The sequence below is a fragment of the Lissotriton helveticus genome, chromosome 2_1, assembly GCF_964261635.1.
Source record: "Lissotriton helveticus chromosome 2_1, aLisHel1.1, whole genome shotgun sequence".
Lineage (NCBI taxonomy): Eukaryota > Metazoa > Chordata > Amphibia > Caudata > Salamandridae > Lissotriton > Lissotriton helveticus.
Genome location: NC_136059.1, coordinates 1,156,337,956 through 1,156,362,145, shown reverse-complemented (window position 1 = coordinate 1,156,362,145; position 24,190 = coordinate 1,156,337,956). Strand labels below are relative to the sequence as shown.

The 24,190-nt window shown below is 54.1% G+C and overlaps 1 protein-coding gene across 4 annotated transcripts in view; it reads right to left on the bottom strand.

The window, feature by feature from the left end:
* The window catches only part of JAK2 (Janus kinase 2), a 1,231,913-nt gene extending 1,217,002 nt beyond the window's left edge, over window positions 1–14,911 (bottom strand). The window contains exon 1 of one of the 4 annotated variants that reach the window (XM_078676001.1): window positions 14,622–14,911. The gene's annotated coding sequence lies outside the window, so the exon portion shown is untranslated. Of the gene's footprint in view, window positions 1–14,506 lie in introns of all 4 variants that reach the window. The other 3 variants (XM_078676005.1, XM_078676003.1, XM_078676002.1) reach the window with 3 other exon arrangements.
* Between the last annotated feature and the right edge of the window lie 9,279 nt (window positions 14,912–24,190).

Here is a 24,190-nt window from a genome sequence, read left to right as displayed (position 1 = left end):
GCGGCGCAGGCCAAGGATGTTATTGTGTAGGATGCACCTGCTTCCAATAAAGCTGCCTTTTTCACACCTACATTGAGTCTCTGGTCGGTGCTTTTCTTCCCCCCCTCCCTTTCCCCAATGGGCCCCAAAATGAACAGTTCCTGCACAAAACGTAACCTGCTTGCAAACATTGCACGTTTAAATGCCAAAAACATTGAGGGTTGCGGTGCACACAGGAACTGATAAGCCATCTGCATTAAAAACAAAAGTCAGAAATGTAGTTCAGCAGCCTCACACTTTGAGTAAATATCGGACTTCTTCCTCCAAGAATGTCTGCAGCACATTTGGGACTGTGGCAAATGACCGAGCAATCTTTTTGTGCATTAAGAAACGTGCACAATACATCAAAAACGCTACACTGAACTCAACCTTCTCTTTGTGTCTATGACTCCAATTATTTACGTGCTGAGAAAGCCAGTCACTCTCTGATTTTGGGGACATTCACTGCCCCATTCTCGCCCTGAAAACGGGCTTGCCATTAACTTTAACAGGAACGAAAGTACAACTGCTTTCAAGGTAGGAGACCTGCAAACGTAATCTGCATATCTACAGAGCTGGGAGCCAGCGAAAGTTCACCACCTTTTTGTAAGTGCCCTAAGCTGGATCCAAACAGATGCACTTGTCAGATTTAGACATTGAAATTCAATCAAGTGACAGAATGTCGCATGTATACAAATTCATTTACGAGCTCAAACCCAAAGTCTGTGATTCTTCAAAGTGAATATGCAATCAATAAATAAAGCCATTTGCGGACATCAGTGGAACTTGGGCGTTTAAATACCTAAGAATGGGGAAGTGTTGCATTAAAGCCACCCTCGTTCATTTAAAATCTCTCAATATACTGTAATGCTCAGCAATATGATGCACACGGATCCAATAAAAACATTGGCATAAGATGTGGCGTTCCACATAATCAGCAGACGAGAGAAGCAAGGCGTGAATAACATAACACGTCGAGAACATTCTGCATCAAGGAGTTTAGTATAGCACCAGCCTGCTGGCTTCCTACATATTACCACTACTGTATATGTTTTTCCTCTACCAACGACACCATTCGATGGAATTAAGACTCAAATTTAATACATTTGCATCACGTGTAAGGCATACTGACTCAAAGGACGCTACAGAAAAAATATCCCCATTACATCTCGGCCAGAAAGCCAGTCACATATGATTCAAATGGCAAAGAAATACAGAGCCACACCCAGGGAGTTCAGAAGCCTCTGTATGAAATGCCCTAAACCCCAACCTAAAGAGGCTTCAAAACATAGCTGTACGTTCAAATGTAGGTGGGCAAAAGTTGCATCAGCTTCCATTTCAACTACTAACAAGCACTAGCAAGGCCAACAGGTCTCGCCTATGCAAGGGCTATTGGCTTTGCAAATGTGTTTTAGCCATTGTGTACACCAGCGTGACTGCTGTTCTGCATGGCTAAAATTTAGTGGTGTAGAGAGTGGTGTGGAGTATCATAGAGCGTAATGACAAATAGTGTAGTGCCTTTGTCTTTTATTGGAGTGCCATAGTGTGTTGTCACGAAGAGTTGTGTACAGTGGAATGGCATAGAGTAGGGTGAACAGGTGTAGAGTGCATTGGCATAGAGTGTTGCAGAGTATAGTGGTTAAAGTGCAGTGGCATTGATTTCAGCAGAGTACAATGTAGTGTTGTAGAATGCAGTGGCATAGATTAGAATGGTGCATAGTGGAGTGGCACAGAGTGCAGCGGCGCGTAGAGTTGAGTGATGTAGAGTGCAGTGGCAAAGAGGCATGGAGTAGCACTGAGTAGAGTATAGTGGCATAGAGTGCAGCTGTACAGGAGGTTAAGAGTAGAGTGGTGTAGAGTGCAGTGGCATAGAGTGGAGTGGTATAGAGTGCAGCGGTGTACAGTAGATTGTTTCAGAGTAGAGTAAAGTGACAGAGTGGAGGGGTGTAGGATAGAGAGCAGTTGTATAGAGTGGCATAGAGTGAAATGGCGTAGAGTAAAGAGGCATAATGTGCAGTGGTGCAGAGTAGATTAAAGTGGCGCACAGTGAATTGGCATAGTGTGCAAGGGCATAGAGTGGAGTTCTTCAGAGTTAAGTGCATTGGTATAGAGTGCAATGGCATATAGTGCAGTGTTGCAGAGTGACAGAGTACAGTGGCATAGATTGGAGTTGTGCAGAGTAGATTGGTGTGGCCTAGAATGGAGTGCTGTAGAGTTTAGTAGTGAAGAGTGCAGTGGTGTACAGTAAAGTGATGACAAGTGCATTGGCATACAGTAGAGTGGTACAGGGTAGAGTAGAGAGGGGTAATGTGAAGTGGCGCAGAGAGGAGCGCGGCAGAGTGCAGTGGCATGGAAAATGTAAAATGAAGTGGTGCAGAGTAGAGTGCAGTGGTGTAGAAAAGAGTGCAGTGGTGCAGAGTGGAGTGCGATAGAGTGGGGTATGCATGGCATGGTAGCACACTACCATTACAGACAACACATTTTCAATTGAAATGATAATTACATTTGCACAGATGTACACTTTTGCTAATAAGACCATACAGTGCACAGTCGAAAATGTGTGGAAATTGCATCACCTCAGTGTAATGATTTGTTTTGATCATAATAAAGTATTTGTTCCCAACACACTTCAGAAATAACAAAAAACGTGCTTCATTTGTGTTCTTTATTCGGATATAATCTGAAATACTTAAAATGTTCATTTAAATGTTTTCATGTGCTATAGAAAACTCTTTCCTATCTATCCCAGTATCCAGCAAAATTGTCACATCAATCCCCTCACTTTGAAGTCAAAGGAAAAAAAAGTAAACAAGAGCCCTCGGAAGACAGCGCCTAACATTTGAACTCAGTCTTTGAATGCACAGCAAATGAGATAAGAACAAGATTTACAGGCTTGTTTACCGAAAGGGAGCCCTTGGAAGGATAAGACTGCATCTGACATTTGACCTCAGTCTTTGAATGTCCAGCAAACGTGATGAGATAAGATCAAGATTTAAAGGCCTGTTTACAAAAAACGAGTTTGTGGAAGTGTTAGACCTGGCACCTTGGCGTGAGTTTCCCTTCCACTTTTTGCTGTTGTGCCTCCAATGTTTTGATGGTGTCTGCTACTCAGGGCACTGCGCCACGGCCAACCCGTGCCGCAGTGCAAGTGCTCCCTACTGTAAAGTGTACATATGATTGATGTCCATGATTGGTTCATTGGATTCACTGTTAGCCCCTAGTAAAGTGCCCTAGGAGTGCCAGGGCTTGTGAATGCCAATACTGCTAGTGGGCCTGCAGCGCTGGTTGCGCCACCCACAGAAGCAGCCTTAAAATGTGTCTAGGGTCTGCCATTGCAGATCCTGCGTGCAGTCTGGTACTGTCACCCTGGCTGGGCAAGTGCACACACTTGCCAGCCCCTGAACCTTCCCTTAACTTCATATTAGTCACCCCTATAGTAGGCCTGAGGGCAGGGTGCATTGTAGTGTAAGGTAGAACATGCCCTGATGTGTGTGGCATGTTCTAATAGTGAATTACTGCCAAATTCGTTTTTCACTATTGTAAGGCTACCTGTTCCCTTCTAGGCCAGATGAGCTGCTGGAATTATTACACTCTATAATCCCAGCAGGCTCAGGGAACATGGTAGAGATTCGTGTTTAGTATGCCTGAACTCAGAATAATAAAATACTTCTTTTAGTAAAGTTTATTTTAATATCCTGTGTTTGCAAATGCTACTTTTAGAAAGTTAGCATTTGCTTGCCTAACCATTTCAGCCCGCCTCTGCTTGGATGTGGATCTGACTGTCTGGTGTGTGTGAGTGACAGGGCTGGGAGTTGACAGGTAGTGATTAGCAGGAGGACCCCTTAATGGGTGGTGGGAGTTTCCCCTGAATGATGCATCAGGCTGTGCCCCTGCCACCACAATGCTGGCTCCGCCCTCCTGGGGAGCGACTGATGACTCAGCCTGCACCTGGCCCAGGAAGGACCGAAGCTTGTAAACAAAGTGCTCAGGCCACTCCTGCCCTCTCAATGCCGGCTCCGCCCCCCTGGGGAGCGGCTGATGTGCCTGCCCTCACACTGAATGCAGAAGTCACAAGTACCCACAACAAGTACTCAGAGACTGGAGCAGTTATGCAGAGGCCCCCCTGGCTTGCTAGAACAAAAGAAACTGGGTATAAAAGTAGGAGCCCTGCTCCTTGTAAATTAGATCCGGTTTGCGCTACAAGAGAAACTCTGCCCGAAGAGAAGGACCTGGAAGGACTACAAGGAGGAGTGCTGACTCTGGCCTGTGTCTGGTGCCTTGCTGCCAAAGGAGAGGAAGAGAAAAAGACTACAAGAGACTTTTACTTTATTTTGAAACTTTGTGCCAAACTCTGCTAAAAGATCACCAAGGGCTTGCTGCTGAACTTGCCCCCTGACCAGCGCTCCAGGAACAGTGAGCGCTAACCCCTGACCAAAGCATCTGCTGTGTGTGCTGCTTATCGCTGCAGCGCTGCCTGAGGAAGACAAGAGCATCAAGCCCCCCTGCACACCGTGACCGTGGGTGAGCAGATCGCCATAGCAACGTGAAGCCCAGCCGCCGCTGGCCTGAACACCGTGACGGCATCTGCACCTGACCCCACGAGAGCAAAGTAACGGAGGACCCGTCCGGTCCAAGCACCGGAGTCTACTGGGCACAAGCGCCGTGGATTCCCCCGCAAAGACGGACTGCCGCCTTGTCATCTCCCTCGCTAATCAGCGTCTGGCCGGCTGCCCCGCTGAAGGGACATCACCGCGATCGGCACTTTGGCTGGGTACGTCCCGCACTTGGGGACCGTACTGCCACTGCGCCACACCCAGCCGCCGCCGTCAGGACGGACGAGAAGACTGAGTAAAAGGACCTGAGCCCCATCGAGCACCGCCGCCCTGGGTGACCCGTGACCTGCTGCCTCGAGCCGCAGCTCGCACCGCCCGTCAAGGAAGCAACGCGACGTGGGACAGCTCCCCCTTCAGCCGCCCTCTCCGAGGATCACCACAAGAAGTGAAAGGTACTGTCTTTGCCCCTCCGCGGCGCGAGCGTCCTGCAATCTGAGCTCGCACCGCGCGGTCTGACCTCAGGCACCCCGGGGGCCTCACCGCTGCTGTTTGCTTGGCAGCGCGAGCCGCCCCAGAGTCAGAGGCGCGCTCTGCTCTGGCCCCCGAGGCCCCGCCTGACGCTCTCCGAGGCCCGCGGCCCCCTCTCCCCGAGTCGAGCCCCGAAGGGTGACTCATTTCGAGAGCGGAGACAGCGGGAAGCGCCTTGAAGCGCTATAAGACACTGGAACCTTTCTAAAGCTGGGCAGAAGGCCCAAGAGACCGCATTTATTCAAGAACTGTGCCTTTTTCATAAAGAGTAACTGGAACCTGCATTTGAAGTAACCAAGACTGTATTTACAAGCCTGCTTGAGATTTATATAAAGAACATATATTTTTACAAATACAGTTTGGTGTCATTGTGTGGTGGGTTGGTTGTGATGGTGTGATATTGCAAATGTTTAACCCTACATGCCCCAGAGATTAGCCTAAGACTGCTTAAGCCACACTACCTAGAGGGTAAGCAGAGGTTGTCTTGAAGGTAACCCTCAGCCCTGACGAGGAAGAGAGAGGCCCTGCTTGTCGCCAGTGTTGCACTGCGCCAACCAGAGACTCCCCCTTCCTACAGGAAGGATACCGTAAATATGGTTTAGGCAACGGGAGGGACAAACTGTACCTGGACAGCCTAAATCAAATAAATGCAAAAAGAACAGATGATGGACTGAATACTGAACAAATCAAACATTCACCCCCAGTCACAGACATTGGTTAAATGTATTGTTTTTTTGTACGCCACGCAGTTCCAGTTTCGACCGAGCCATATGAAAATCAGTCTTCACCCTGCTCCCCATGGGAACAGTCCACGCCAGGTCCTCCCTGGACCAGAAACAAGCATTCTGGGACCGGTTTCTGGGAATCACTCCGTCATCAGACAGGCTAGCTTGAATCAGGCATGGGACCCACTCATGGCCATAACAATACAATGCTCTAATAGCACGCTGAGCATGCTCAGGTGCACACAGCAGGAGCACGTTCCTGGAGGAAGGTTGAACGGGTCCAAGGTTATTACCACTGGCTGAGATCAATGCAAACACTCCAGCAATTACTTATTCTGGGCAGGGAGAAGTTGCACCGTGGGGGGGGGGGGGGCTGTATATTCAACCGCAGAAGAAAGGGGAAGGTGTATGAACTGGGGCAGGTTTGCGGACGGGAACAGTGGGAGGTCTGTGCACCGGTTGGGGGTGGGGGTGGGGGGGGTGTAAGCAAAGGAGTGGGCAGGTGTGCGCACCAAGGGGGTAGAAAGAGTTGTGCGCACCATACCGGGGAGGGCAGAAGGTGTGCGCACCACACCGGGCGAAGGATAGGTTGGAGGGGAAGGCGTCTGCACTGCATCAGGGAGGGGTGTGCATCGAGGGGAGGAAGGTATGCAGACTACGTGGGGGAAAAGGTGTGCACACCTGTATGTTGGAGAGGTGTGCATACCACACCAGGGAGAAGAGAGAGAAGGTGCACACTGGACCGGTGGGTGGTGCAAACTGCAGCTTAGGAGGTGTGAGTATCACAGCGGGGAAGAAGTGTACACGGGGGGATGTGATCCACAATGAATGGAGGTGTGTGCACTGCTTCAGTGTTGGTGAGGAGTGCGCACTGGGGGTGGGGAGGTGTGCACACCGCAACGGGTGACGGGGGTGTGCGCACCACAATGGGGTGAAGTTGTGTGCACAGTACCCCCCGGGGGGGTGAGGGTAATAATCGACCTGGGGTGGGAAATGTGTGCACACCGCACAAGGGGTCGTGGGGTGAGTTTGCAGACTGCACCGGGGTTCGGGGGGTTGAGTGTGCAGACCGCACCGGGGTTTGGGGGCATTGAGTGTGCAGACTGCACCAGGGGTCGGGGGGATGAGTGTACAGACCGCTCCGGTGGTTGGGATTGAGTGTGCCGACCGCACGGGGGTCGGAGGGGTGAATGTGCAGACCACACTGGGGGTCGGAGGGGTGAGTGTGCAGACCGCACCGGGGGGGGGGGTCGGAGGGGTGAGTGTGCAGACCGCACTGGGGGGGGTCGGAGGGGTGAGTGTGCAGACCGCACCGGGGGTGAGGGGGGGGGGGTGCGCAGACCGCACCGGGGGTGAGGGGGGGGGTATACTGACCACACCCGGGGTCAGGGTGAGTGTGCAGACAGCACCGGGGGTTGGGGGTGAGAGTGCAGACAGCACCGGGGGTTGGGGGTGAGAGTGCAGACAGCACAGGGAATCGGGGGAGAGCGTGCAGACAGCACAGGGGGGGGGGTGGGTGAGTGTGCAGACTGCACAGGGGGTCGGGGGAGAGCGTGCAGACAGCACAAGGGGTCGGGGGAAAGCGGGCAGACAGCACAGGGAGTAGGGGGTGAGTGTGCAGACAGCACAGGGGGTCGGGGAGAGCATGCAGACAGCACAGAGGGTTAGGGGGTGAGTGTGCAGACAGCACCAGGGGTGAGTATGCAGATAGCACCGGCGGTCGGGTGAGTGTGCAGACAGCACCGGGGGTCAGGGTGAGTGTGCTGACAGCAACGTGCGGGAAAATGTGCCCACCAGAACGGGTGGGAGGGGAGATGTGCCCACCGCAACCGTGGCATGGGTGTGCACACCGCACCAGGGGGGCATGGGTGTGCACACCGCACTGGCAGGGTATGGGTGTGCACACCGCACCGGGGGGGCAGGGGTGTGAACACCGCCCCGGGGGGGCAGGGGTGTGAACACCGCTCCGGGGGGGCATGGGTGTGCACACCGCACTGGGAGGTATGGGTGTGCACACCGCACTGGGGGGCATGGGTGTGCAGCGGGCACAACGCACCGGGATGGGAATGCACACCGCACCGGGGGTGGTGGGAGTGCACACCGCACCGGGGGGGAGGGTGTGCACACCGCACCGGGGGGCATGGGTGTGCACACCGCACCAGGGTGGGGCATGGAGGTGCACACCGCACCAGGGTGGCATGGAGGTGCACACTGCACCGGAGGGCATGGGTGTGCACACCACACTGGGGGCATGGTTGTGCACACCGTACCGGGGGGGCATGGGTGTATACACCGCACCAGGGGGGGGCATGGGTGTGCACACCACACCGGGGCATGGGTGTGCACACCGCACCGGGGGGCATGGGTGTGCACACCACACCGGGGAGGCATGGGTGTGCAGCGTGCACAACGCAACGGGGTGATGGGAGCGCACACCGCAACGAGGGGGGGCATGGGTGTGCACACCACACGGGGGGGCATGGGTGTGTACACCGCACAGGTGCGGCATGGGTGTGCACACCGCACCAGGGAGGCATGGATTTGCACCGCACCGGTGGGGCATGGGTGTGCACACCGCACCAGGGTGGTGCATGGGTGTGCACACCACACCGGGGGGCATGGGTGTGCACACCGCACAGGTGGGGCATGGGTGTGCACACTGCACCAGGGTGGTGCATGGGTGTGCACACCGCACCAGGGTGGCGCATGGGTGTGCACACTGCACCAGGGTGGTGCATGGGTGTGCACACCGCACCAGGATGGTGCATGGGTGTGCACACTGCACCAGGGTGGTGCATGGGTGTGCACACCGCACCAGGATGGTGCATGGGTGTGCACACTGCACCAGGGTGGTGCATGGGTGTGCACACCGCACCAGGGTGGTGCATGGGTGTGCACACCGCACCAGGGTGGTGCATGGGTGTGCACACCGCACCAGGGTGGTGCATGGGTGTGCACACCGCACCGGGGGGGCCATGGGTGTGCACACCGCACCGGGGGGGCATGGGTGTGCGCACCGGGGGGGCATGGGTCTGCACACGCACCGCACCGGGGGGGCATGGGTGTGCACAACGCACCGGGGGGGCATGGGGGTGCACACCGCACCAGGGTGCCATGGATGTGCACTGCACCGGTGGGGCATGGGTGTGCACACCGCACCAGGGTGGTGCATGGGTGTGCACACAGCACCAGGGTGGTGCATGGGTGTGCACACAGCACCAGGGTGGTGCATGGGTGTGCACACCGCACCAGGGTGGCGCATGGGTGTGCACACCGCACCAGGGTGGTGCATGGGTGTGCACACCTGACCGGAGAGCATGGGTGTGCACACCGCACCGGGGGGGGTGGGGGCATGGGTGTGCACACTGCACCGGGGGGCATGGGTGTGCACACCGGGGGGGCATGGTTGTGCACACCGCACAGGGGCATGGTTGTGCACACTGCACCGGGGGGCAAGGGTGTGCACACCGCACCGGGGGGCAAGGGTGTGCACACCGCACCGGGGGGGCATGGGTGTGCACAACGCATCGGGGGGGCATGGGTGTGCACACCGCACCAGGGTGCCATGGATGTGCACTGCACCGGTGGGGCATGGGTGTGCACACCGCACCAGGGTGGTGCATGGGTGTGCACACCGCACCAGGGTGGTGCATGGGTGTGCACACCGCACCAGGGTGGTGCATGGGTGTGCACACCGCACCAGGGTGGCGCATGGGTGTGCACACCGCACCAGGGTGGTGCATGGGTGTGCACACCGCACCGGGGGGGGCATGGGTGTGCACACCGCACCGGGGGGGGCATGGGTGTGCACACTGCACCGGGGGGCATGGGTGTGCACACCGGGGGGGCATGGTTGTGCACACCGCACAGGGTGCATGGGTGTGCACACCGCACCGGAGAGCATGGGTGTGCACACTGCACCGGGGGGCATGGGTGTGCACACCGGGGGGGGCATGGTTGTGCACACGGCACCGGGGGGCAAGGGTGTGCACACCGCACCGGGGGGCATGTGTGTGCAGCGTGCACAACGCACCAGGAGGATGGGATCGCACACCGCACCGGGGGAATGGGTGTGCACACCACACCAGGGGGAATGGGTGCGCACACTGCACCGGGGAGGATGTTGTGCACACTGCACTGGGGCGGGGGTGGGTGTGCACTGCACCGTGGGGTCACACCGCACTGGATGGGTGTGCATACCTCACAAGGGGGTGTGCATACCTCAACGGGCGTGTGCATACCTCACCGGGGGATGTGCATACCTCACCGGGGGGGGGTGTGCTAACCGCACCAAGGGGAGAGGGGGTGGGTGTGCGCTTCGCAATGGGTGGGGGGAGAAGTGCGCACCGCAACGTGTGGAGGCAGATGTGCGCATCGCAACGGGTGCAGGGGGGGATGTGCCCACCGCAATGGGTGGGGGAAATGTGCCCACCGCAACAGGTCGGGGGGAGATGTGCCCACCGCAATCGGTGGGGGGGGAGATGTGCACACCGTAACGGGTGGGGGGAAGATGTGCACACCGCAACCGTGGCATGGGTGTGCACACCGCACCAGGGGGGCATGGGTGTGCACACCGCACCGGCGGGGTATGGGTGTGCACACCGCACCGGGGGGGCAGGGGTGTGAACACCGCCCCGGGGGGGCAGGGGTGTGAACACCGCCCCGGGGGGGCAGGGGTGTGAACACCGCTCCGGGGGGGCATGGGTGTGAACACCGCACCGGGTAGGCATGGGTGTGCACACCGCACTGGGAGGTATGGGTGTGCACACCGCACTGGGGGGCATGGGTGTGAAGCGGGCACAACGCACCAGGGCGGGATGGGAGTGCACACCGCACCGGGGGGGTGGGAGTGCACACCGCACCGGGGGGGAGGGTGTGCCCACCGCACCGGGGGGGCATGGGTGTGCACACCGCACCAGGGTGGGGCATGGAGGTGCACACCGCACCAGGGTGGGGCATGGAGGTGCACACTGCACCAGAGGGCATGGGTGTGCACACCACACTGGGGGCATGGTTGTGCACACCGTACCGGGGGGGCATGGGTGTGTACACCGCACCAGGGGGGGGGGGCATGGGTGTGCACACCACACCGGGGCATGGGTGTGCACACCGCACCGGGGGGCATGGGTGTGCACACCACACCGGGGGGGCATGGGTGTGCACACCACACCGGGGGGGCATGGGTGTGCCCACCACACCGGGGGGGCATGGGTGTGCAGCGTGCACAACGCAACGGGGGGATGGGAGCGCACACCGCACCGAGGGGGGGCATGGGTGTGCACACCACACGGGGGGGCATGGGTGTGTACACCGCACAGGTGGGGCATGGGTGTGCACACCGCACCAGGGAGGCATGGATGTGCACCGCACCGGTGGGGCATGGGTGTGCACACCGCACAGGTGGGGCATGGGTGTGCACACCGCACCAGGGTGGTGCATGGGTGTGCACACCGCACCAGGGTGGCATGGATGTGCACCGCACCGGTGGGGCATGGGTGTGCACACCGCACCAGGGTGGTGCATGGGTGTGCACACCGCACCAGGGTGGTGCATGGGTGTGCACACCGCACCGGGGGGGCCATGTGTGTGCACACCGCACCGGGGTGCATGGGTGTGCGCACCGGGGGGGCATGGGTGTGCACACGCACCGCACCGGGGGGGGGCATGGGTGTGCACACCGCACCGGGGGGGGGCATGGGTGTGCACAACGCACCGGGGGGGCATGGGTGTGCACACCGCACCAGGGTGGTGCATGGGTGTGCACTGCACCGGTGGGGCATGGGTGTGCACACCGCACCAGGGTGGTGCATGGGTGTGCACACCGCACCAGGGTGGTGCATGGGTGTGCACACCGCACCAGGGTGGTGCATGGGTGTGCACACCGCACCAGGGTGGTGCATGGGTGTGCACACCGCACCGGGGGGCATGGGTGTGCACACCGCACAGGGGGCATGGTTGTGCACACCGCACCGGGGGGCAAGGGTGTGCACACCGCACCGGGGGGCAAGGGTGTGCAGCGTGCACAACGCACCAGGAGGATGGGAGCGCGCACCGCACCGGGGGAATGGGTGTGCACACCACACCAGGGGGAATGGGTGCGCACACTGCACCGGGGAGGATGTTGTGCACACTGGGGTGGGTGTGCACTGCACCGTGGGGTCACACCGCACTGGATGGGTGTGCATACCTCACAAGGGGGTGTGCATACCTCAACGGGGAGTGTGCATACCTCACCGGGGGATGTGCATACCTCACCGGGGGGGGGTGCTAACCGCACCGAGGGGAGAGGGGGTGGGTGTGCGCTTCGCAATGGGTGGGGGGAGAAGTGCGCACCGCAACGTGTGGGGGCAGATGTGCGCATCGCAACGGGTGCAGGGGGGGATGTGCCCACCGCAATGGGTGGGGGAAATGTGCCCACCGCAACAGGTCGGGGGGAGATGTGCCCACCGCAATCGGTGGGGGGGAGATGTGCACACCGTAACGGGTGGGGGGGAAGATGTGCACACCGCAACGTGTGGACGGAGAAGTGCACACCGCACCGGGTGAGGTGGAAAATGTGCACACGGCACCTGGTGGCACGGGTTATGTGCACACCGGGTGGGGGGAGATGTGCACATCATACTGGGTGGGGAGAGGATGGGCACACCATTACGGGGGGGGGGAGGATGTGCACACCGCACGCAAGGAGAACGGGTGTGCACACCGCGGGTGGGGGTGCACACCGCAGTGGGGGGGTGCACGCCGCAGCGGGGGGCGGGTTTGCACACCACAGTGGGAGACGGGTGTGCACGCAGGGGGGATGGGTTTGCACACCGCACGCGGGAAGACGGGTGGGCACACCGCACCGGGGGGACGGGTGGGCACCCCGCACCGGGAGGGATGGGTGTGTGCACCATGCCGGGTGGGACAGGTGTGCACACCGCTCCGGGGGGGCGGGTGTGCACATCGCACCGGGGGGGTGGCGGTGTGCACCCCACACTTGGTGGGGACGGTTGTGCACACCGCACCAGGGGAGACAGGTGTGTACACCGCACCGGGGGGGATGGGTGTGCACACCGCACCGGGGGGGATGGGTGTGCACACCGCACCGGGGGGGGATGGGTGTGCACACCGCACCGGGGGGGGATGGGTGTGCACACCGCACCGGGGGGGATGGGTGTGCACACCGCACCGGGGGGGATGGGTGTGCACACCGCACCGGGGGGGATGGGTGTGCACACCGCACCGGGGGGGGATGGGTGGGCACACCGCACCGGGGGGATGGGTGTGCACACCGCACCGGGGGGGGATGGGTGTGCACACCGCACCGGGGGGATGGGTGTGCACACCGCACCGGAGGGATGGATGTGTACACCGCACCGGGGGGGATGGGTGTGTACACCGCACCGGAGGGGATGTGTGTGCACACCGCACCGGGGGGATGTGTGTGCACACCGCACCGGAGGGGATGTGTGTGCACACCGCACCGGAGGGGATGTGTGTGCACACCGCACCGGAGGGGATATGTGTGCACACTGCACCGGAGGGGATATGTGTGCACACTGCACCGGGGGGATGGTGTGCACACTGCAGAGGGGAATACACACCGCACCAGGGGGTGTGCATACCGCACCAGGGGTTGGTGTTCACACCGCACAGGGGTGCGTGTGCACACCGCACCATGGGGGTGAAGATGTGCAAACATCGGCGGCAGTGTGTGCACACCGCACAGTGGGTAGGGTGGAAAGGAGCACACCACACTGAAGGGGAGGAAGGGGGGCACATTGCACTGAAGAGGAGGAGTGGGCACACCTCACCAGGGGAAAAAGGTGGGCACACCACACCAAGAAGGGTGTGTACACCACGCTGTTGGGAAGGGAAGGTGTACACATTTCTAGGTGGGGAGTGCACAACACTTCGGTGGAGGGGGTGCGCACACCGCACGATGGGAAGAGAATGTGTGCACACTGCACCAGGGGGCAGGTGGTGTACACACTGCACTGGGTGTGGGTAGAAGAGGTGCACCCCGAGGGAGTGGGTGTGTGCACTTCACCAGATGAAGATGTGCAGACTGCGTGGGAGAAACAGCGAAGGAGGGATGTGTGCAAACCATGCAAAAGTAGGCTTGTAAACTGGCCTGGTGACAAGCAAATATTGCTGGGTTATCAGTGTATAAAACACATAGGCTAGGAGGGTGCAAGAAAAGCAGAATGACATGCAACCCGTGCAGGGGCTTGCAGACGGAAGTCAGTGAAGGGGGCTGCAAAACTGCGTACAGAAGAAGAGTCCAAAATGCACATGGGCACGCCCATACACAATGCGAAGGGTGCACAGACGTGGTAACTACGCAGTGAGCGGAAAGGGCCAGGGCAAACGGCACGGGGGGGGGGGGAGATTGTTGCAAACAATGTAGGCATTAGTGAGATTGAGGGCATGCAAACTGCCCAGAAAGGAGAGGGAGTGCAAATTACGCAGTAGGCAGGGGTGTGCAAAACTGCTCAGAAAGCACAAGCGTTGCAACAAGCCAGAAGGAGGGCGTGCAAACTAATTAAACGGCGGAGCGTGCAAACTGCGCAGGAGGGGGCGTAAACTGTCTTTGAGGCAGGGGCGAGGTTACTTCCCCTGGGCAAATGAACTTAAAACTAAGCATGAGATTAAAGGCAATCATGGTTAAAGACAGTCGAGACTCGCTGCGTAGCTTACCCGTGCAGGGGCCCCTGAACTCACTACTGCTGGCGAGCAGCCGGGGACACTGGGTTCCTCCCATACTGGCAGAGATACCTACGGCACGTATTATCACCACTGGCGCAAAATTTACCTGCTGCACGTCCAGTCTCCCGTCCGTTGCCGGGCTCACTAACTTGCCAGGATGACTTTGCCTTTCCCTTTGAGTCTGCCGACGTCCGGGCCCCAGACAGCTGGAGACCCATGTGAACAGGGCCGGTGTTGATGAGTGACTGGAGTTGACGAAAGCCACCCGGCCTATACCTGGCGTCACGTTCGCGTCGCCTTCTCCGGAGGTGGGGTGGTCAATATTGACGAAATGGGAAGGACGCTAGGGTGCCATCGTCCAGCAGTGTGCGCTGCGCCTGCGCCACTCTCAGCTGTGACACCCAATAAAAGAGCCCTATCTCTCGCGCATGCGCGTCTGCTCTGTAACCCGCTGTCACTTCATTCGTTGTGTGCGTCGGTGAAGCGTGAGGACGCTGGTGCGTTCCTGTCAGTGCAGTCACTTCGAACCTACCAGCTTCCTCCTCTCTGCCCGAACAGAACTCCCCTCCCCCGGATTCCTGACCGACCTTCCCGGTGTTATCCAACCACAACTAGCTTCAAGAACCTTCCATTTAGGAGCTGCCTGAAAATGGCAACTGAAAGGCAGTGGGTAATGAGGGGCTCTCGGAGAAGTATGTCGGCGATGGAGCAGGAGTTGGCTTTATCATCAACATATTATTGGCCCACCCAGACCAAAAATTGATTGAGCGGATCAAGAGTTAGGCGGAGAGGGTACCCGGAGCCGTTGCGACGAGTACCCTTTCCAGCAATCTCTAAACCGGGCCCTAAGGTTGTAAACTTGCTTATTAACTTTAGGGTTTTAGAAATCGCAAACATGACCATCATGGCATCAGAGCGCTGTACAAAGGGAGATGAATGATGGTTGGAGTACAGTAAAGCATCTGTTATAATGCGCTGTACATAGAAGTCGAAGAGCAAGGTACAACAATAGTAGGGTACAATGTAAAATGGGGTGAGTAACAGTTTCAAAAGAGTTATATTATGTCATGTTTTTCTAGTAGTAAGGCTTTAGCTGCTCTCTTGTAAAGCCTGCATGATGTAATTGCATTCGTTGAGGGCGGTGGAGAGTTCCATATTTTGGAGTAGATCCTACAAATTTGCTGCAGTGTGTTTTACTTTTTTTTTTTATCAGGCTGGTGCAAGTACTAGTGATTTACCACATTTAGAGTCCCTTCCGCTTCCTGATAGCTTGATTCTATTCGCCATGTATTTAGGACCAGAATTGTATAAAGCTTTCTTAATATCACACTAAAAAATCCTAAGGGCCAGGTTATCCTCAATATATTTAACATCTATGCCCGAGGTGTAAAGGGAGGTAGAGAATCCCCCATTATAGCGCGGTTGAAGCCTTGCTCCGATCCTCGCCATACAAGCACTGCACCTTGGTGGGTGGTGATTTTAACTGTACTTTTGAGCCTCTTGGCCTTGAAGTACTAGAGGATCAAGAGGTTGTGGATAATAGGTGGGGCATACCGGCTCTAGAGCTTAGACCAATCAAGAAATGGTCGGAAGTGGCGCTCCAGGTCAACTCTATATCATCTGAGTTTGACCTGAGGGCACTCAATGGTAGGACCAACTCTGACAAAAAGGGAGCTCACACCTACAATAGGCCTGCGCACTCCTCCAGAATAGATTATCTTTTTCTCCATATTCACTTATGGAGTTTTGTTAAGGACATGGTTATTATTCCCACCGTAGAAAGTGACCATAATCTCCTTTCACTTACCTTGTTTAACAGGTGTTTAGATGATTCTGGCAGAAAAAATTTGTGCTCCTCAGTCCCGGATATGTCAGTAGTTTCGAATTGCGGTCGTCGGCTAAAATGGGCCAAGCTGTCACTTTCAACTGAGAAACTTTTTTCCATATCACAGATCCTAGCTGCAGCTGTAGGTAATCATGATCCTCTGGGGAGTGGGGTGGGGGATGTATTTGTAAGATTCTGCAAATTAACCCTGGCCCTTGGTGACCTTTTTACTGTCCCAAGTAGCACCCAGGGAAAGAGGCCAGGTTCTTGGGCTAGACAAGGCTGGTTTAACCGCACGTGCAGAGAGGCGAAGACTCTGCTGGTTGATGCAGTTAAATCTAAATCCCAAATAAGGATTAGGGAGGCCAGAAGGTCATATTCACTTTGCCAAAAAATCGCAAAGAAGGAGTGGGAAGACAACTTCTGGCAGGAACTCCTGACGGCTAGTCGCGGGAGAGATGCGAGAAGTTTTTGGAATTTGGTGGGTAGTAGGAAGCGCCCTGATGACACCTTGAGGACGTGCACTATCACAGCCAAGGCATGGTTTGATCACTTTTCGGGTCTCTACTGTGCCATTGAAGGCCCACTTAACGACCAATTCACTCTCCCCTCCTATCCTATGGATAGAGATATGGTTCTTTTTTCAGCCCAAGAAGTTGAGAATTTAATTAAAACCCTTACTCCACTAAAAGCAGCAGGTCCAGATGGGCTACCAGGGGATCTTCTTCGTGCATATCCAGGTGACTGGGGGGTGTTGATCTCCGCTCTCCTCAATGCCATCATGGAGGGAGGGTCTGTTCCAGAGTCTTGGAAAGGGGCAGAGGTAGTCCCAATATTTAAAAAGGGAAATCGTGATCTACCGGGAAACTATAGGCCCATAAGCCTGATAGACTCGACCCAGAAGGTGGCGGGAAAAGCAATTTTGGGCAGGATCCTCTCTTGGGTAGACGAAAACCACATACTATCCGAGATGCAGGCCGGGTTCCGCATAGGCACAGGAACAATTGAACAAGTCTTCAGACTCCTGCTATTGTATTGGAAGGTGGTGGTATTGGGCAAGGGCAGCCTTTATCTGGCCTTTATAGACCTGAAGACTGCCTTTGACCTTGTCCCCCGGGAGGAACTCTGGAGGGTGCTGTACGGCCTTGGGATGCCCCCATACATCGTGGACCTCCTAATGAAATTGCACAAAGCTAACTATGCCCAGGTCAGATGGGGCTTGAATGGGGAGAAGACTGACAAGATCACGGTAGAGAGGGGTGTACGGCAGGGCTGCGTCCTAGCACCCACCCTATTTTCGCTTTATGTGAATGGGGTGGTTGACTACTTGCTTGAAGATCCAGCAGACGCCCCCACACTCTGTAATGTTAAGATTCCAACTTTGTTGTTTGCTGACGACACCCTTCTCATCTCAAAAACTCCCCAGGGCCTTCAAAAACTCCTGAACCGGTTCCAGGATTTCTGTGTAATGAGAGGTCTCGTAATAAATGTACAAAAAACTAAATATTTAGTCATGAATCCCCCCAGAAAACTGGGGTGCCCTCCTATCCTGAATTCGATCCCGCTGGAAAAAGTTGCAGAATTCAACTATTTGGGAATTCGCCTGAGTGACAGTATGAGTTGGGTTCCCCATACCACCAAAATGACACTGGTTCACAAAAGGGTGGGGGGAGCCTTGCTTAAGGAGTACAGTACATCATCGAAACATTGCGTATCACCAATCATCGATATATACAAGGCTAGAGCGGTACCTGCATCGCTATATGGAGCAGAGTTATGGGGTTTGGGCTGCATGGAGTCTCTGTCTAAAGCAGAGAACAAATTTATCAAAGACTTAATGGCAGTCCCGATGAGTACCCCGACTGTACCGATGCTTATGGATGCAGGTTGTAAACCAATTAAAGACCTGGCCCGCCTTCGGCCCCTCCTACTGTGGGCCCGACTCTGGAAAGTCCCGGAACTAAAATCCTATGCAGACGGGCTAGCAGAGATAATGCATTCGGTTGGCTGGTCAAAGATCAAGTGGCTCAGGGACATTAAATATCTGCTTGGGGAACTAGGTCTGGACAACTGTTGGCTTACTCATTCAGCCCCCCCAAAGGAGATCCTGAAGAAAATATACTGGGGTTGGGTGTTTACAAAACTCATGAGCAACCAACACCACTGCAATTCCACCGCAGTATATTTAAGGATTAAAGATGTCACAGCCTTTGAACCCTTTTTGGATATCATTACCATTCCAATGGACCGGGCTCTGTACATCAAGTTCAGACTAGGAACTTTACCCCTAGCTGACCTCCTTTCCAGATGGAATTCGCAAAAGCAGGTATCACGCTTCTGTGCTCTCTGTTCTGACTGTTGTGAAACTGTGGCGCATCTTCTCCTTGATTGTCCAGATTATGCGCGCCCAAGATCTTTCTGGCTTAAACCGCTTTGCAATGAGATGGGTATCCGCAAGCATTCTGAGGCTTTACGCATTTTACTGACTAACACTGCCCCCCCTATTGTCTGTGCTGTGTCTAAATTTTTAAAATGGGCCTGGTTGATACGTCTTAAAAGACTGTCCTTATCGATTTAATGCTTTTTAAAAAATAATCTATTTATTCTGTTTTTACTATTGATGTTATGTACAGTCTATGAGTTTCTGATATGTCGTCTTTTATATATTTTTGTGTAATGCTTTTATGATATACGCATATCGAAATAAAGCTATCAATCAATCAATCATAAAGCTTTGTGTGTTAAGCATTCAACCTTAAGTTGGATCCTAGCTTCAGCTGCGAGCCAGTTGAGGGCTCTGAGTTATAGGGAAATGTGATCATAACAATGTGTTCCTGTTAAAAGTCTTGCTGCTGCATTTATTGTCATTTCATTGGGGCTAGGCTGGCTTTAGGTAGACCTATGTGGGTGGCATTCCCATTGTCCAGTCTTGAGTGCACTAAAGATTGAACTGCCGTTTTGAGGTCCTCTAGCGGTATGAGGGGTTTTAGTTTTCTTAGGAGGGCAGATGTAGGTTAGCGCTTCTGGTTGCAACATGTATGTGAACTTGCATGTTTAGATTTGATTCTAGTATGATGCCTAATGATTTCACGAATCGCAGATGGGGTGCAGTTTTGTGATTTGAGGGACCTTTGATGAGGCATTTGAGATCTAAAGGACGGGGAGAAAATAATTCAGTTTTCAGCGGCTTTAGTTTTAGCCAGTTGAGTGCCAGCCAGCCCTGTGTTTTCCTCAGGGTGTCATCCAGCCTCCAAATATCCTCTTGAGAGAAGAGTTTGAGGAAGTGTTGAGTGTCCTCTTCATACATGTGGTATGAGATTTTTAATTGTTTAGGTATTTCAGTGTGCGGTTCCATATATAGAATGAAAAGCTATGGTGAAATTGTAGATCCTTGCTGAATGCCCCTGTCGGTGTCTGCTACATCAGATAGGGTGTTGACGATTTTGACTCTTTATTGTCGGTTCTGCTATAAAGCGGTGAACCAGCTAAGGGTGGTTCCTGATAGAACCATTCTGGATTAAAGGGTCTCTTTGAGGCAATTGTGGCAGACTGTTCAGTGCCCCTTATAAATCCAGAATTATTTGGAGACAGGGTTCATTTTGGTCTAGTGATGTAGATCATCTATGATGTTTAGAAGGGTGACCTCAGTCTTGTATTTAGGCCTGAAATCTGATTGGTGCTTGTATAATAGGTCAAAACGATCATAGCTGATTGTGGGTGCATTTTTCTACCAGTTTAGCCAGGAAACCTAGACGGGATAAAGGTCGGTAGTCATTTAAGTCTTTCTGGTCAGTGCCCATTTTTTTTTAATAGGGGAGATACTTGGCCCATCTTCAGGCATTCTGGGAGGGATCTTTGCTTGGGAGCTGCGTTCACAATTTTCATTCATTGGAGAGTGACAGATTGGTGGATTTCTTTCAGTAGTTTGGAGGGAATGAGATTGTCGAAGAGTGTGGTGGGTTTTATTGAATGAAGGGTTTTCTGGATTCCTCCTCGGACAGTGATCTGAAACTGTCCCAGAAGGATCTGTTCTTCTTTGGGACAGTAGAGGTATGTTGATTGATATTCTGTGAACTGTGGTATTGGGATTGATGGGTTCCCTATGTTGGGCATTAGCTTGGCTGGGAATAGAGTTCCTTATGGTTGCGATTTTTTTCTCTAAAGTAAGTTGAGAAGGCGTTGCTGATGTCTGTCGAGTTGTGTGCACTTGTAGGTTCAGCCAGTTTTCCAGATTGTTCTTTTATTAAGTCAAATAGTTTTCTGGGCTTGTTCTTTGCTCTGTCTAGCTGGGATCGGATCGCTGTTGTTTTGTATCACATTCTGCGCATTCTCAGTTGTTCAAGATGGGTAATGTTTGGGACCTTCCTCCATAGTCATTCCAGATGTCTCAGTTGTCTTCTTTCATTGTATATGTTTTGATTGAACCTTGGCACTGAAGGTTTATACTTTTGCCTTCTTTGATGTAGTGGAACAGCCTTCTGGCCTAGGTCAGTCATACTGTTGTTTTTTGAGATGCGTCAGTTCTTGAACCAAGGTTTGGTCAGTCTGGGGTGCCCAGGAGGATTGGCAGAGATCTACAAGTTCTGTTTGGTTTACTCTGCTGTTATCCCACACACAAGTTTTTTCCCTTCTCGTTTGAACCTTGATTTTAGTTTTTTGTGTTGAAATTTAGAAAATAATTTGATGGTGGTCTGACCAGTCTGTTGGGGTGATGTCTAGCATTTTAACTGCTCCCAGTTTAGCGATGATGAGGTCAAGTGTAGCACCTTTATTGTGAGTTGGTCCCTTGCATACTTGAATCATGTTGATGTTCTGAAGCAGATTACTAAGTGCAGCCACTGTGGGGGTATTACGCATTATTCCAATGCAGGTTGAAATATCCTAATAATATTGTTTTAGAGAGTGAATTAGCATTAATTGTGATAAGTTCCTCCAGGAAGACAGTGGTGTCACCTGGAAGGTGGTACAAAAGGAGTGTTTTAGCAAGCAGTTTAATTTCTAGCTTAATTTCAGCTCCCATGAGTTGAAACAATGATGTCTTCCACCGAGAGTGAGTTTAAGGTAAGGGAGTTTCTGTAAATTATAGCGAGACCTCCCCCCTGCTTCAATGTGCGGTCTAAATATAAGATGGCAAAATAGAAGGCAATGAGAAGGTCCAGTATTAGAGCTGCCATTGGTTATGACCGGTTTCAGATTTTTTTTTTGAAAATCTTTTTTATTAGCAAAGTAAGCAAGAACAGATACAATAATTCCTTCATAAGTACGGAATCCATATTCTGTAGTTCTCATGCGTAAGCAATAGTGGTTCATTAATCAAACATTTTCAGTTTCGGTGTGCACCCAACTATTCTCAAATAAACGCCCCCGCCCACACATTCCCTCCCCCGGCACTCACATTTAGTCACATTAGTCAATCATAGTACGCGACCCAACTTTAGCACAGCTGATTCACAATTATTGCCGGTCACAGACCTACAGAGGACTATATACAATATGAAATATACATGTTCTCCATACTTCGCACCTAGAACTACTCTCACCCATCGGAGCATGGGTTGGCACCAATTATAGGGAAGGCTCCACATATTTCGAGCATGTCACCCTTCACTTCAACTACCAGTTGTTGAGAAATTAGAAACAGTGTCATCACCTGCATCGAAGGCCCCCAACATAGCATTCCAATCTAAAGACGTTAGGGTCTTCCTGAGGCCCCTGCGCTCTTCGCGCTGTAGTGCCAAACCCTCTGCCTTCCCCCAACGCACCACTTCTGTCCTCCACACCTCTGGGTCTGGTGGTCTAGCCGACTTCCATCTCATTGTTATGGTACGTTTGGCAAGCAGCAGGGCCGGGTCAGTGAAACGTGTAGCTACGCTTTTTTTCCGTTCCGCAGGTCCCAGCCCCAGTATGGTATATTCTAAGATGGCGTACGGTTTGGAAGGAGCCAGTTTAGATAAAGCATCATGGACCGTCTTCCAATAGTACCCCAATTTCGGGCAATTTCATATCATATGCAGTAGTCGCGCATTATCCGCACCGCATCTGGGGCATGTAGCAGCTGTGTTAGGGAACATCGCGTGTAAACGGTGGGGTGTTAGGTACGCCCTATGCAGGACCATAAGCTGGATGAATTTAAATTTTGGGTTCCTCAACACTTTCTTCGGGAATTTGAGGATTCGCTCCCACTCCTTGTCCCTGACTGTTCTCCCTATGTCACCTTCCCATTTGTCTTGCAAAGGTTTTAGCGAGGTTGCCCTCCCCGCTCTTATGCCACTCGTTATCCATTTTGTCAGGTGACTGCATGATCCCATGAGGTACTGCATGGTGAGCAGCAGGTTCGTGGGTGGTTCTTCTCCGTTCGGCGCCCATGTCAATGCTATATAACGTCGCACCCCGGTGTGCAAGAGAAACATTCCTCTCGGGCATGATGCGTGTCGCTAAAGTCCTCAAAAGACATAACTCGGCCATCCGCAAACAGGTCCCCCACCTGTGTCACTCCCGCATCGTGCCACGCAGTGAGCACCCGATTTGATAGTGGGCCTGTCCCCAACGGAAGTCCCAAAAGTGGTATCGTGGGGGCATAGGAGGACGTAGGGGACGTGTATTTCACCGCCCTCCTCTAGCACTTAATCGCGAGCCTAAGCAGGGGAGGTGTCGAAGTAGGGACCTCTGCCCTTGGCAATAACAAGGTGTGTATGTCCCCTCGTGCCCAGTCCGCCTCTGACAGGCCAATTTCATGCAAGTTGCGTCCTGCCAGCCAGTAGGCCAGCCACTGCAGTTGACAGGCATAACTATATGCCTGTAAGTCCGGGACCCTCATGCCGCCCGCCGCAGTGGGAAGCTGTAGTTTAGACAGGCTAATGCGTCGTCGTCCCGACCCCCACACTAGCTCCGTTAGCATGGTATTTAACATCTTAAACATAGAAGCAGGGACCATGAAGGGCAGGCCCGTGAAGTAGTAAATAAGACGGGATAGTACTACCATCTTAGAGATGGCCACCCTGCCCACTACCGATAATGGCAGCGCGGTCCAGAATTGTACCTGCGATTTCAGCGTTGTGGACGCCCTCCCCAGGTTGCCGTCGATCATATCCTTCGCTCCTCTGTATACCTGTATCCCCAGGTACCGGAAAGTTGTCTCCGCCACCTGGAAGGTGTGTGGTGGGAAGGGCAACTGGGCAGTCGCTCCGGAAGCATTGAAGCAGAACCCATAGGACTTAGGCTCTCTAATAGTGAGGCCCGACAATGCCCTAAAGTCCTCAAAGATTCCGGGGATAGGGTCTAGCTCGCCCCTCAGATCTCGTAAGTATAGGATAATATCGTCCGCATATGCCGACACCACGTGAACTGTCTCAGCTCTCCTTATGCCCCTGTGGTGCGCCGAGCTTCGAAGCTTACAGAGCAATGGCTCTAGTGCTAATATAAACAATAGCGGGGATAACGGGCATCCCTGTCTGGTTCCCTTCGCTATGTCCAGTTGTGCCGAGATGCATCTATTCGTGCGAACCCGGGCCGTTGGGCGGGTGTGCAACAGCTGGACCCAGGAAACCAATTCGGGCGGTATCCCAAACTTTGCGAACGTCGCAAACATAAAATCCCATCTGAGGGAATCAAATGCCTGCCTCAGGTCAATAGAAACACAGCCCTCCGTTCCCTCAGGTGCCTGCTCGTGCAGCATGAGTTGGCTGAGCCTCCGCAGGTTCATGGCCGTACTCCTGCCAGGTACGAAGCCGCACTGGTCGTGATAGGGCGTGCCAGGTCCTCCCCCTGTTGGTCCTCAAGCCGCGGCGAATCGAGCTCCGCCATAAACTCCTCAAACGCCGTTTCTGACAGTTGCTGGTGTGGGCCGTACA